General features: G+C 37.0%; 2 long non-coding RNA genes across 2 annotated transcripts in view; both read right to left on the bottom strand.

Annotated features, from left to right (window-relative positions):
- LOC113436178 (uncharacterized) overlaps window positions 1-15,162 on the bottom strand; it is a 301,149-nt gene that overhangs the window by 175,040 nt on the left and 110,947 nt on the right. The gene's annotated exons all lie outside the window — the stretch shown is intronic.
- On the bottom strand, window positions 4,630-13,463 carry LOC148126197 (uncharacterized). Its single transcript, XR_015742943.1, has 2 exons — window positions 9,130-13,463; window positions 4,630-9,093 (listed from the first exon to the last, which is right to left on the bottom strand). It is a non-coding gene; the product is annotated as an uncharacterized LOC148126197 (long non-coding RNA).

Genomic DNA, 15,162 nt, shown 5'->3' with positions numbered 1-15,162 from the left:
TTGTAAGCTGCTCAGAGTTACTTGACAGTGAAATGGGCAGCATATTAAATATATATAAATAAATCAACCATGAACTGAAGGGAAGTATAAATGCTTCCAATATAGCTATGCCAAAAGAAGTGTCACATATATGAAAGGCATGATTGACATTTTCTGGACTCACAACAATATCTGAGCTTCTTTCAGGGACATTGATGGGAAACACTTTATAGTCATTTGATCAGGATGTAACCTTTTAATTTCAACAAGGTTTTTTTTATAAAGCAAACTCTCCAAAATGGCCTTATATATTTGACTATAACTCTCTAAGCTGCTAAAATTAGATCAGATGCAAATAATTAGAGAGAAATTCCAACACTGTAAACAGAATCCTGTTCCAAATTCCTATATGGTAGATTTGCAGAGTAATTAAAAGGTTTTTCTATAGGGAAAATCTGCTGGGCCAAATGTCATAGGTAATTAGCACATAGTTATGTAAAACTTGGTGTTTCCAGTTCAAGGGGAATTAAAGGCAAATTCCAGCTGCTTTAGCTGATCAAAGATGGTTATAAATTTAATTTATTGTGTATCAGTGCTTGAACAGGAAAATACATTGATACTAAAACCATGATTTCTCCCCACAGGATCATTCTTCACCTCTCCTAATGATGCTAGTGAGGAAAGTTCCACTTCTTGCATATACATAGAAGTGTATTTAGCTGTGTAAACGGAACAAACATTTAGCACATGCCCTTGAGAGCTCAGTAGCTTTTAATGTCAGGACAAACTGAAACATTTCTCTTCCAAAGTTAATACTATGGAGCAGCATAATACCGTTTATATAACAAATTTAAATGCTCAGAGCACACATGCTCTCTCTTTGTGCGTGTGTTTGTGTGCTAGGCCTATGCAGTACTTCTTCATTATTCAGGCCAAGTATGTGATCTTCAAATAGCTTTCATAATTGGGATCAGAATTCAACATTTTTCCCATGTGCAAACAATTGATGGCCTTTCATATATGGCCGAACACATGACATTAGATAGGCTAATAAAACTTTTCCTCTGGGTTGCAAGTTCTAATTCTTTTTGTTGTCTCACTTGGTGATCTCAGTAATTGACTATTTTTTTAAAAAAGCTGAAAGGCAGCACCTGTCTGTCATTTTTAAAAAATGACTTAACATTTCTCTTTCTCTTATCTTTCTCTTTTGTCTGAGCACTAACAAAGACAGTTATTAGAGCAGAAAATGCTCTCCTCTGCACAACTTTTGCCTCTTTTCTGTGATCTGCACAGCTTGAGCCACATAGAGAGGTTAGGATGTGAAAGCTCTCAGGATTGGCACAACAACCTCTCTGTTTTCCTGCAATGAAAGTGGAGAAATGTATTAACTGAAACCTTTACAATGATAGCCCCAACAGCACCTGCTGTAGGCTGTGTGAGTACTGAATCTACACAAGAGATCTCCCTTTCTTGTGGCATTTGAAACAGATGCGATACCATAAATTTGTCTGGGATGAATAAACTGGCGTTGCGTGTTGGTTTCAAAATTCTCACTGGTTTCAGCATAGGAATATTGCCTGTATCTTGAAGCAACGGCTGCTATGCCTCAGCAGAATTCAGTATTTTCAGGAAATCCTTTGCATGTTGAATATTGAAGGAAATTCACATTATGCTTCCACAGATACTCTTGCATCTTCCAGACGTTTCTGGAATACACTTGAAGTGCAGAAGAACTATCACACCAAAATATTGATTTGCATGAAAAGAGAGTTTTCGTGATCTTCTAACCTTTTGAATGCAGGACCCATCTTTAATCTACACAATTGGAGACAGCTCCTATTGTTTATTTTTTTTAGTAGATACCTGTCATTCTCTGTCTTTTGAGAGGTAGCCAGTGGTGGGATTCAGCCAGTTCGCACCACTTTGGGAGAACCAGCTGTTAACTTTCTGAGCAGTTTGCTGAACTGGTTGCTGAAAGAAATCATTAGGGCGGAGAACCAGTTGTTAAATTATTTGAATCCCACCACTGGAGGTAGCACATAATGGCATAATGAGGAAATTTAAGTAGATATAGTTTTAAGACGTGCCTAGGACTGAATTTCTTCCTCTGCCATCATCAACCCAATTATAATTGAATCCTTTTGTACCAATAGAAATATGTATCACAGGGTTGAACTGAGGAGTACTTGGTGCTCTCTGAGCTTGTTTGCAGGTGGTTCGATTCCTGACTAGGTAACAACTAACATGAAGATATTAACCTAGTCATAAAACATCTGCAAGCAAACAACCAAGCTCAGAAAGCACCCAGGATTTTTCTGTATCACTCCTCTCCTCCCTTTGTTTACTTTATATTTGTGTATTTTTTTTTAATGTCAAGCTGGGTCATCATTACTATGACTTGCCTTAGAATAGCTAAGCACAACTCCATTCTCCACAAAGAAATCTTGTGCGTGGAGGGGATTGACAAATGGCTACTTGGCTATGGAAAAGGCTTGGGTACCCCAGAGTGAGCCGAAATGGGCCAACTTGAGCCACCAAGGCCAACTCACCATGGAACAGTTCACTGTGGGACAATTCAATTCAATTATTTGAAATAATGTTAAAAATATTTTAATTTTTGTCTTTCACATTTTATTTTGTCCCTCCTTTGGCATCCCTTCTTTAATGATTCTATTCCACTATTTCTTCAATATTAGTGTAACTCTTGTCCCATGGCGAGTTGTCCTGAGGTGAGTTGGCCATGCCAAGTTGGCTGTGGCAAGTTACTAATTAGGACTCTTGAGTAAAAGCAGTTTGTACAATGAGGCCAGTATTGTGAATACCCTTTTCCTATCCTTGTCTATCAATATAGTTTTACCTATTGGAGTAGATTGCATTGGAGGGTGGAAGACGGTAAGGAAAGTTTAACTGAGAAGTAGCACACACACGTGCTTGCATAGATAAGCAAACACTGATCACTTCATCCTATACTGTCAATCTGAAGTGTTAAGATATATTTTACTTCAGCCACAAGAATAGGGACATGATAAAGTGCACCCCTTCTACATAGATGATCCCAGTTTCCCACATCTCTAATTAAAATCCAATTAATCTCACCGACCAAACTCAAGAAGGACTTCAGTTTAAAACCCCTAAAATCTGTTACTGATATATAAACATTTCCTTCCATTATCTTCTCATGCAGGATTTGAGTTTGTTTTTTCTAATGGCCCTAGAGTCTTAATTTGCTTGCCTAGTTTATTCATGGTAATTATATGGTCATTCAATTCATATATTGTGATTTAGGGCAGCTAGCATAGGACTAAAAAGAAAATGCCCTTACACATTAAAGTAATAATAGAAAAATGTGAAACACCTTCTTAGTATGTACGACCTTATATTGCTCCACATTGCAATTTATAGAAAAATGATTCATCTACACCAGGGGTGTCAAACTCAAGGCCCATGGCATGCTTAGAACTGGTTCACAGGGCCTCCCTGGAAACAGTGAAGGATCAGCCCATGGTGCATCTGCTGGTGACAACGGCTGTGTGCAGCCCCCGAGCTCTTGTTTTCGATGGCAGAGGGTTGCAGGAGGCTGTTGCAGCTGGAAATGAAGCTTGAGAATCCGTTTCGTTGTCAGAGGGCTTGGGTCTCCAGAAATGCCCTTGACACAAGAGATGTTGAACTGGCCATGCCCACCTTAGCTACACCAGAGCTGGCTCCCCAAGGTCAAACACAACCCTGATGTAACCCTCAGTGAAATGGAATTTGACACCCCTGATCTAAACTCTTTCAGCAATCATTCTGACTACTTTAGATATACTTCAGTGTTCCTCTGAAAGATAATTATTGTCTAAAATGGTCTAGCAGAGTACGGGTGGTCAGCTTTTATCTCTTTCCTTTTTTACACACTACGATATCTCTTGTATCAGGAATATATGTATAGTTTCACTATATACTTGATCTATCTATTCCAGTTCAGCAGGGGGAAAAAAAAGTCAATTATACACTTTTCTTACTCCTCCAAAATATTTCTCTTGAGCCATTTCCACCCAGTGATAACTGGTATAGGGGATGTATGGGACTTCTGGCTGCTGGATTAATTCTTCAGGTTAACTGATTCAGAAGAAGATGAGAAGAAAAAGCTGGGGAAATAGTTTTGTGGTGTTTTCGCTGCAGTTGCAACTCAAATCTTTTGACATTTGGGAGTACTACCACGCCAACTATGACATGGTTATGAAAGGATTTCCATTCTGAAGCAATGTTGGGACATACGTAGTTGACCTGGAGTTATGGGTAAGGCTGATTTGTAATCCAATCAGTAATGATGCAGTAGGTCATGAATCTCCATTAACTGTGCCTTGCATCAGAATTTTTAAATGTAAAAAATTTAATTATCAAAGTAACAGATTGAGGCAAGCTTCTGAGCATGGCTAATTATACAATGATGTAAAATGACATGAAAACCAAAGGTGTAATTGTTTGTTGTAGGCCTCAGTTTTATTTCTAATATTACTCTGAAAGATGAAAAAACTGTTTTTTATTTTTGGAGTATTTTGTATTTTGTAAAAGAATACATAACCCCCTTTACCCTATTATGGGGATAAATCTGAATTAAATTCCAAGGCATTTATTTAATGTCCCTGTATACCAAAATCTAAACACAACCTCCATCCAAAAGTTAATTTAATGTTTTCAGAGACATACAAACTATAAATAGGAAGCCAAATTGCATGCAGCCAAAAGGAAACCAAAAAAAAATAAATGAAAAGAGATAAACAGTAGAGAACCCAAAATTCCAAGTTCACTTAAGCTGAAAAAGCAGCAGTTACAGGAAAATTACGGCAGTTCTTAAAATTCTGTTTGTTGTGAAATACTGTTTTTTCTTGAAAATATGCATTTCTATACAGTAGCCTGCCATATGCCTGGCTGATTAACAGTTGCTTTGCAAAACATCTATTCAACTGTAATTTATTACAGAGGTTTATTAGAGAGTTTCTCAGATGTAGTTGGATTCCAAGTTCCCAGAAGCTTATCCATTACTGATAATAATGAGAGACACTGGAGTTTCACCATTTCACTAGAGAACATCTTAAAAAATAGCAGAGCCTTTCTCTGTTCCATCAGGTAATTACCTACCGAGGATTCTTGAGGAAATGGTTTATCTGAATCGGTTTGGATCAAAATGAACAGTGATTAAAGTTATTGTGATAGATGACTGGTCTTCACTGAGATCTAGATCTCACGTGCCAGCTTGTGTATCTATTTATAGTACTTATGGTCATCCAGATTTTTATATCCAGTTATGGAAACCCTATTTGAAATGGAAGACTAACCTTCAATTCACTGAGAAATTAAAGTAATAGAAATAAAGAATATTAGCTTTCCTTGGTAGATGGGATATAGCAGTAGGGATGGAATGAAAAATTCTGGGTTATCTTCCTTTTGACTAAGTATGGTTATTCTCATACATCTTATCAGTCATGGTAAGCGAGCTACCATGACTTCCTATGTTCTAAGTTCTATAACAAATGAATAAAAAAAATGATACAAACCTAGGGCAATGAACAATTGCCATGTTTTAAGTGTGTTGCTGTTATGAATAAACATGAATTTAGGAATGGCTATTTGAAATACAAAATTAATTAAATATTGCAAATATGACTATTAATACAGAATTTATAACAAAAGCAGGGATGTTAAGAATACAGAGATCAATATAAAATAGTATATGGACATGTTGAGTAATTATGATTGATAATATGTATTAATATCAAAATATGTAAGAAAGCCAATAATACCAATGTGAAATTATTGTCATGTTTGTTTTAAAATGTAAAATACCCTGGAACCACACTGTTCACACAATCATGTGTTTATAGAAATAATAATAATAATAATAATAATAATAATAATAATAATAATAATAATGGTGATAATAATGGTGGAATCAAAAGCCTGAAAAAGTGGTCAAAAATGAGCATGCAAAACTACTGTGGGACTTCCGAATGCAGATTGACAAAGTTCTGGAACACAATACCCCAGATATCACGATGGTGGAGAAGAAAAAAGTGTGGATCATCGACATTGCCATACCTGGTGCAGAATCGACAAGAAACAACTTGAAAAAGTCACCAGATATGAGGACTTGAGAATTGAACTGCAGAGACGCTGGCATAAACCAGTGCAGGTGGTTCCAGTGGCACTCGGCACACTGGGTGTTGTGCCTAAAGACCTAGGCAAGCACTTGAAAGCAGTTGGCACTAACAAGAGCACCATTGGTCAGCTGCAGAAGGCCGCCTTACTGGGATCTGCTGGCATAATCCGTCGATACATCACGCAGTCCTAAACACTTGGGAAGTGTTCGACTAGTGATTTGTGATATGAAACCCAGCATGGTTATCTCGTCTGCTGTGTATACTGTCATTTTTGTGTATAATAATAATACAGAATCAGCTGCATAGAATGTTTTACTTTTTTAATTGAGGCCTAGAAATTCTGTTTATATATATTTATATATTTTCTCCCTTGACCAGGTAAAGAAAGACAAGTTCTGAGCAGTGGTGATATTCTACCAATTTGGCCCAGTTTGACTGAACAGGTAGCTCTGATGATCATCTGTGAGTGAACCGGTTTACTCTGATGATCAGCTATTCGGCCTCCCACCTGCCCTGGCTCTATTATTACCTTTATTTCCTGCTTTTCAAGCTCAGCTGCTTCATGCAGCACAGCCGATTGCCCCACGGCAGCTGTTTTACACACATGGCTTGCAGTAGGTGAGTTACAAACATTGTGCATACAAAACTCATACTGAACCACTGGTTCTGAGTATTTATATCAGATGCTTCTCTCACTAGCAAGACATAGTATACTATTTCCTTTAACCTGATAAAAAGCTTTGACATCTGAATGTCATTTGTACTCATTTTCAGTATTAAGGTTTAATTGCATGTTATCCTTAGACTATATTCATATGACACACTGGGCTACAACCAAAGTCAGCCTGGCACATGCAAACCCATTTTGTGTGATCAGTGTGACACACAAAATTAATGGAATAAATCATGGTTAAGTATCTACACATTGTAGTTAGGCCCCTTCTTTACCTTATATGAATTACAATAATGTAGTATGTGAACATGGAGACTTTATTTTCTTTCTAAGCCAGGGTTAAGGCCCCGGGTGACCCTAAGTCAGGGATTGGGAACCTTAAACACCCAAAGAGCCATTTGGACCTGTTTCCCACAGAAAACACGGGGAGCCTCAAAACCCTTTTGGCATCTAAAATGAAGATAACACTGCATATATCAGTTTTTTTAAACCTTTATGTTATGTATAAAAAACTATAGTATTTATGAAACAAAAAGCCAAATTTAAATTATCCACCTGCAGCAAAAGAAAAATGCTGTCTGCTTCTGTGTGCCATCCTCCTCAATAAATCACATGCCAGCGGGTGTCACACATTGGCAGTTATGATGCATATTTTGAGCGACAGGGAGCTGCAGCAGAGGGGAGAAAGAGCCACACGCGGTTCCAGAGCTGCGGGTTGCTGACCCCTGCCTTAAGTGGTACTAACCAAACCTCAACTGATGTTTGGTGTGTTTTTAACTATCTTTTGGAGCTACTCAAGACCTGCAATTGTTCATATAGCTAGAGGTAGCTAAGATAAGGTTAAAATTATTCTGTAGGAGTGTGCCTTATTTCAGCAGAAATGCATCAATTAGCACTGATTGTACTTGATAATTAAAGTGATTTACACATCAGATGGTGTTATTGACATTTGGGGCAACCACCTGTGCCATGTCCTGTAGCCAGAAGTGATGAGATTTGTAGTTCCTTTCCCTTCCTTCCCTTTTCATTATAATATTGGGGGGGGATGATTTTAAAGTACTTAATTTAGCCTTGGGATATCTGCCTTTTTCTTTCCTCTAAATGGTAAATTAACTCAAGATAATTCTTTTTCCTTTGACAAAGCTTTTCGTAAGGTTGGAACTTGGGCTTTTTTGTTACTGAATCTTTTCCAGCTTGGGTAAAAAAGGTAGCGCTGACATGGATGTTTCTTTTTTTAGCTTTATTGGTTTATATGTCTAAAAATGTGAATGTTGGCATCCAAGGCACAAAATCTGGCTCAGTCTCAACTCTCGTCTCAGTCATGGGCTTCTACAGAGAATGTTCAAGCTTCATTATAAAGACAAGTTGGGAGAAATTAATGGCTGCAAGACTGTAATTTTGACAAGGCTGTTATTGGCAATGTCAGGATTTTGTCACTCCCTCTCTTTGCTTCCGTTGAATTCCCCGGTGTATTTACTTCAGGGTGAAATATTCTCACTTCATTCAGCAATGTTGTAAGGACTGCTTTCCATAGTTAAAGAGGTCTACTTGAAATAAATCAGAAATAAATACAATTAAGAACCTTTAAAGGTACAAGCCTATGTCCCCTCCCACTTCTCCAGGCAAGTAACATTTGTCAAGGAAGTGTGTATTAAAGAAAACACGAATAGCATAAAAAGGAACAAAATTAGCAAGGAGCTAGTTAGGTAGCTTCATTTTTTGTGTGTGCTTTGAATTTGGTAATAGGGAAAGTACAAGTCATAGAGTCTAAGTGAGTAGGAATGAAAAAGTTTCATTTTTTCAAAATAGAATTTTTATTGAGTTGTATTAGGAAACAATCCTGGAAATGTGATGAGAAGTCTAGCAAGTTACTGGCTTTTAGATGTTAAAGATACCGAGCAATATAATACTTTTTATCTGAATAATTCCTGGAGAGCATAGTCCTAGAAAATTCATTAAAAATAATTTTTTATGGAATGTGAAACTCCCACAGTTGTGTCCTCTTTCTCAAAAAATAGTGGGTAGTACACATCGATCTGTGACACTGACTTGATGAATTAATTGTTGGCTGCTGTAAGTCTCTTAGTTGTGAAGATTTTAGTGAGATTTTATATCATGGCCTTTCTCCAAAAAGGGATCAGATCCTATCCTAACTAGTCTCATATCCAAATGTAGACTTGAGGCTGGTATTAGTCCTCCAAGGGACATTTAACTTCATTTGAGGTTTGGATGCATGTCTTGCTTCTAAGCACAATGGCACACTGAAGTTGCTACGCCTCACTTTCTCATAAGCTAATGTCACTTCACTCATGTGTTTCGAGCTGAAGTGGCTCCAACAGCCATGGTAGGCCCTGAGATTTTCACTGCTGCTTTATCATAGATTATCCTTTTTAACAAACTGCATGCAATTCTGACTGTCCAGGTTCTGACAGTATTAGCATCTTACCCAATATAAAAACCTTTTAACTCAAAATGGATGGAATTCAGTTGCTGTAATTTCTGTGAACGTTTTGAGCACTTCTGAAATCATTTCTAAAGGTGAATTTTGAGATATTAACCACTTTTGGTGTTTTCCATCTTAGGGAAACAAATACAGGTAGTCCTCAATTTACAACCATTCGTTTAGTGACCATTCTGTTACAATGGCACTGAAAAAAGTGACTTATGACTGTTTTTCACACAACCATTATAGCATTCCCTGGTCACGTGATCAAAACAAAACACAGATGCTTGGCAACTGACTCATATTTGATAGTTGCAGTGTCCCAGGGTTTTGCGACCTTCTGACAAGCAAAGCCAATGGGGAAGTCATATTCACTTAACAACCATGTTACTAACTTAACTGCAGTGATTCACTTAACAACCATAGCAAGAAAGGTCATAAAATGAGGCAAAACTCTCTTAATAAATATCTCAGCAACTGAAGGTTTGGGCTTAATTGTAATTGTAAGTCAAGGACTTTCTGTACTCATCTGGTCCCCACTATTTAATTTCTAGCTCAGGGATCTTCAAACTTGACAGCTGTAAGACTAGTGGACTTCAACTCGCAGAATTCTACCTCATCGTGTTAGCTCAGGAATTCTGGAAGTTGAAGTCCACAAGTCTTAAACTAGCCAAGTTTGAAGCCCCTTGCTCTAGGATCATGAGTTTTTAAAGTTGTATTCTGATATTTTTTTTAATCTCAGTATATACTTTCTAAATGATTTCTCAGTTGGTAAATGTAAACGTTGAGATAAAGGAAGCAAAGATTAAATAGAGAATCCAGAATATCCTTACAGAACTGGAACAAAATACAGTAAATATTATTAATGCAAGATGCATTTTGAAGCTGTTATATTGTAAAAACTTTTTTATCCGTTTCTATTTTCAGTAAATTATTAGTACTAAACTTTATTTTGCAGAACTGTCCTTTGAAACTTTCATGCAGAGTACAACATAAAATGTGAATTTTCTTCACTTCCAAGCTTTTTTTAATTATTTAGCTTGGCTTATAAATTAACTGAGAATTTTAGAATGTGCTTCTATATTAGGCTCTGTTGCAGCACTTTATAAAATTTGCAGAGCATAACATTAACCTTAATTTACCTTCTTGGCAATTAATTCAACCCAAGCATTGCTACTTAGATGCTGTAGTGCCTTTGCTCTTTCTGGATTTCCTCATTTTGAACATCTTTTTGAGAAAACTCTGACACAAGTTTCTTATATTGCTTTGTAAATGATGCAACCTTCAAACCATTTTAGGCAGGCAGTTCATATTTTTAACTGTTGAGAAAATATGGTTTGTTAATATGTAACACTGAAAGGTTAGTATTTATATAAAACTGAAAGTTGAATTTGCTAATTGCATTTTTGTATACCTTATACTTTGTTGCTATCATTATAACATAGATGAAGCAATGGAATTTGCAGAATGAACAATGGGAACCAGAAGGCAAAAAACGGTGTCATGGCATTGTAGCATAAGCCCCTTCTCTTTTAGATGCATTATGGTATTATAAAGGTAAAGGTTCCCCTTATTCATACTTGCTAGTCATTTCCAGCTCTAGGGGCCGGTGCTCATCTCCGTTACAAAGGCAAAGAGCCAGCGCTGTCCAAAGACATTTCTGTGGTGGCTGGCATGACTAAATGCTAAAGGCACATGGAACGCTGTTACCTTCCCACCAAAGTGGTCCCTATTTTTCTATTTGCATTTTTACATGCTTTGTACTGCTAGGTTGGCAGAAGCTGGGACAAGTAACAGGAGCTCATTCTGTTATGCAGTGCTAGGGATTCAAACTTTAATTTCATATGAGCAAAGACCCAAGAAAATATGCATGCCTCCCACAATATTGCTGTATCAATCAGAAGCCTTTCCTGGATTGTCACCTCTTTTAACCTCCACTAAAGTTCACACCTTTGGCAAATTTCTTTTCCGTAACTTCCTCTAAAGATTTAAATCTGGGATTATTATGTTATTCTGACGTTACTGTGGACCCATGGGTTTAAATGCCACAAACCTACGTGTGGAGTTTAAGCTGAAATTCAGTATCTGCCATCTTGTTCAGGGTCCACTTTTCAAACTTTTTTCATACTGTGAACATTATCTCTCAATTACTTACTTTATTTTACGATCAAAAAATAATCCTGTCCCGCCCCCCAGCACAAAATGGAGATGGCTTCAAAGCAGGCATTGCATTTGGCACAGATTCTGAATATATTTTGCTGCTTCAGGGATAACCTGAACTCTCCAAAGGTCCTCTGACCTGCAGTTAGTCTGCATATAGCTAGTACGTCCCTTGCTGAAGTACCCACTGTGCAAATGACAATTGCTGCTGAGTCCTCTGGCAGAGTAAGTAAAAAAAAAAAAATGGTTGAGAAACCGTAAACACTTTCCCCAGCAGCTCTAAGGACAGGTTGTCCCTTTCCTTTGTTCCACAATAATGAGTATTTCATTTTAATATTATCATATATTGCAGGAAATACTGTGCAGCTTGAGACATAAACCACTTGAAAAGGTAATATTTTAAATATTTAGTTGGTCAAATAAAACAACAGAATAAAGCAAAAATACACATTCTTTTTAATACACTTTTAAATTCATAACTATCTTTATGCCCAGAATTTTCCTAGAAATTGAACTATTGTGAAGTATCAGTATTTCAATCTGATATTCACTTAGATAACATTCACTTAGCTATGCAAATATTCATTTTTTAAAGCTGTCTCAGTGCCTGTCTTTGATTCCTTTACTATGATAAAAAAGACATAATTAAAAATAATTGCAACTGCATGAGTGTATAGTAGGTTATTTTTGTGGTAATTAAAATCATATGTGTTATGTTCTGAAATTAACTATCTTGTGTGCTAATTTGTTATATTCACTTGGAAAGTATTGCTTTGAATCTTACAAGAACAAAAAGATCTCATGGGTTTTTTTAAAGAAAAAAAGTCTTTTCGCAAGGGTATATTGTTGTCAATAGTCTAATGAAAAAGAAACAGGCTGTTGGAAAATGAGGAATCTATATTATTGAAACAAAATATTCAATAGAAATTAGAATAATAATATGCAGATGCAAACTTTTGATGCCTAGTACATGTAAGTTGATCTGTGAATTTCAAAAAGGATGTAATTATAGAACAGAATTTAAATAATCTTTTGTCATAGTGGAATATGGAGATTCCATAATTCCAAGGTACTAAATATTTTCCTTTCTGTTTTTTCAGAACTCATTTGTGTACATCTGTCCCAAAGAAGGCTTTACCATAAAGCTGAACATTCACTATGCACACCAAAGCTCCCATGTTCATCACCTTAGTTCATCAAGATGTTCAAGCCATCTTAATACTATATCCTGGCTAAAATCCTAATTGAAAGGGGCTTCTGAAAATCAGTATCATTCAAAGAAAAAAAATGAAAGATTTTGGCATGTTATCAGGTTCAGAGATAAGCAGAAAACAAGTTAAAAGTATAATTACACAACATCAAGATGTTTTGTTGAAGAAATCTGGGTTTAAATTGATGAAAAGGGTAAAAATACTTGGGGGGGTACGTTGTTTCAAAAAAACTATGTTAAATTATGGAATAAAGGTAAAAAAAGATATGGTGAAAAGGGAAAAATTATAACTGTCATTGGGAATAATTTCTGTGATTAAAATGAATGCTTTACAAAAATATTTTCATTCAGACAATAACTATATTTACAACTTTTAAACAATGTCAAAAAGGTATTTCTAAATTATTTTAGAAACCGAGAATTAAATATACTTACTTACTTACTGTTTAGTTTGGGTGAAAGAGTGGTGACTTTAGTAGTGACTTTAACAAATAGGAGGGTTTTGGATATTGGAAGACCATTAATTAAGATTTGAATGGCATGATTATCTGTGGTACAACAAACTTAAAGTGAATGTAGCTTTCAAAAGTCATATTAGATGTGCCATATTGAGAATTTGGAATAGGTGTAAGGCAAAATTGTCTCTTGATAGTTGTGTGTTTTTAGTGTTTTTTGGAGTGGGAGGATAATTAAATGAAAATGGTGAAGTTATATGATTTGCAAAAATTTTCCCAATGAGTGTTATTCTTAAAACAAGGGAAAACTGGGAGCTGGAAGGTTTTATATGCCATTGGTTTCCTTACATTCAGCTAAGAGAAAGAATTACGTTGAATAAGGATTATGAATTTGAAAAGGGTAAAACTGGACTTCCGGTGGCAGGACAGGGACGTCCAGAGGTGGAGAAGCCCAGCTGGGGCTTCGAAAACCTCTTCTCGCGTTGGAGGGATCCCAGTGGATACACGAAACCCGTAGAGCTGTGTCAGAATAGAGGACCCCCGGTTGCTGTTTGGGGAAGGCAACTCCCAGCAACGAAGGAAGAGCCTCTGAGACCAGCGCGATTGAGCCAGCTGCCAGCTAATGGCAGCTCCAAAGTCCGTCTGCCACTGAACTGGAAGCAAAAAGTGACAGTCTGAAGGGTCTGAGCGGAAAGGGCAGAAGGATTACAAAGCCGTGAGAGTGATCGGTCCGATTCTCCTGTTTCATTGTGAGTAACAGGGGGAAGCTGGAGACAAGCGGCTAGAAAAGCAGTTTGAAAAGTGAATGGGGATAAACGCGTTTAGGTGGCTCGACACTCAGAGTGAAAGTGTGGATTGGAGCCTTGCTGAGGAGAGAAAAGGCGGTGGGAATTTAAGAAACTCGGAAGTGGATTGCCATCCAGGATCAGTGCTTGAGAAGGCTGGAAGACTAGGAGAGGATTTTGGATTTTGGCTGTGAAGGAGGGCAGAGCGAGAGGTGGAGAGCCGGAAAACGTCGCACTGACTTTTATATGCAAGATCCTTTCCTCTTAGCATTATTGTCTACAAAAACTGATTTTTAAAGTGATTAATCTGAGGCGGATACCCAAAGTGACGGTGGATTGGCGGTTGCTGGCAGAGGGGAGAAGAGGAGGGAAGAAGAAGGAGAAGACAGACGGAAGCCTGGCCAAGACTGATCGCTGATCAGCAATTAGTCAGCACTTCCTCCCCTGCTTCCTTGGTGCGCCCAGGAGGAGAGACTAAAAGACTAAACGCCAGCCCTAACTCAGACTTGTTTTTCTATGGAACTAATCCTACAGATACGTGCTTAGTGATTTCCTATAATTGGAAAGACCCCTTTCCTCTGGCACTCTTTCTCTCTCTCCCTTTCTCTCTGGTCTTTCTTTTTTTTTTATAATAGTTAAAAATACAAGGATAAAAGTATAAAGCCAAACTGCTTGTTACAGGTATTAGGGTTTACAGATTAGACTCTCTTGGATATATAAAAATCTTAAGGACTGTTAATAGGGTTGTCTCAGATAGAATGGAATCTTAAATATTTATATATACTATAGGACAAAGTATATATAGAGTGAGAAATTCTAGAGTTGGTTGTATGCTTTAAACAAGTATGATTTACTAGGGTAAAATACAATTAACTCTGGTATTTGAATTTAATATAGAGAATAATACATAATACATAATATTTGATTTCATTCTATTGTATAGCACCTATTGTATAGTATTGTATAGTAACTGATAACACTCTATTGAATTGGAATTTAATTTGCCTGAATGATAGATTGGGCCAAAGAAAGAGAGCTAAAAGTATCTGGGGTGTAAGCATAGCAAATAGATTTGTAATCACACTTAAAGGGCTATTACATCGAATGGTGATTTGGGATAATATTCTTAACATTGTCCAATTGCAAAAACAAATCTTAGCAGAGATGACTTCCACAACAACCACGGCCCTGAAAACAGGAAGGAAGAACAATCAGACCTTGTTGACAACTCTGGCATCTGCCTCCCCAACAACGCAGAAAACTATAGAAGAGACCTTGAAAGGAGAAAAACAACCAACTGTTACGAATGCCAACTTA

This window comes from Pseudonaja textilis, chromosome 3, assembly GCF_049901715.1.
Source record: "Pseudonaja textilis isolate UNSWEBS1 chromosome 3, rPseTex1.2, whole genome shotgun sequence".
Lineage (NCBI taxonomy): Eukaryota > Metazoa > Chordata > Lepidosauria > Squamata > Elapidae > Pseudonaja > Pseudonaja textilis.
Note: the sequence above shows the minus strand (reverse complement) of the source record. Positions and strands in the feature narration are given on the sequence as shown.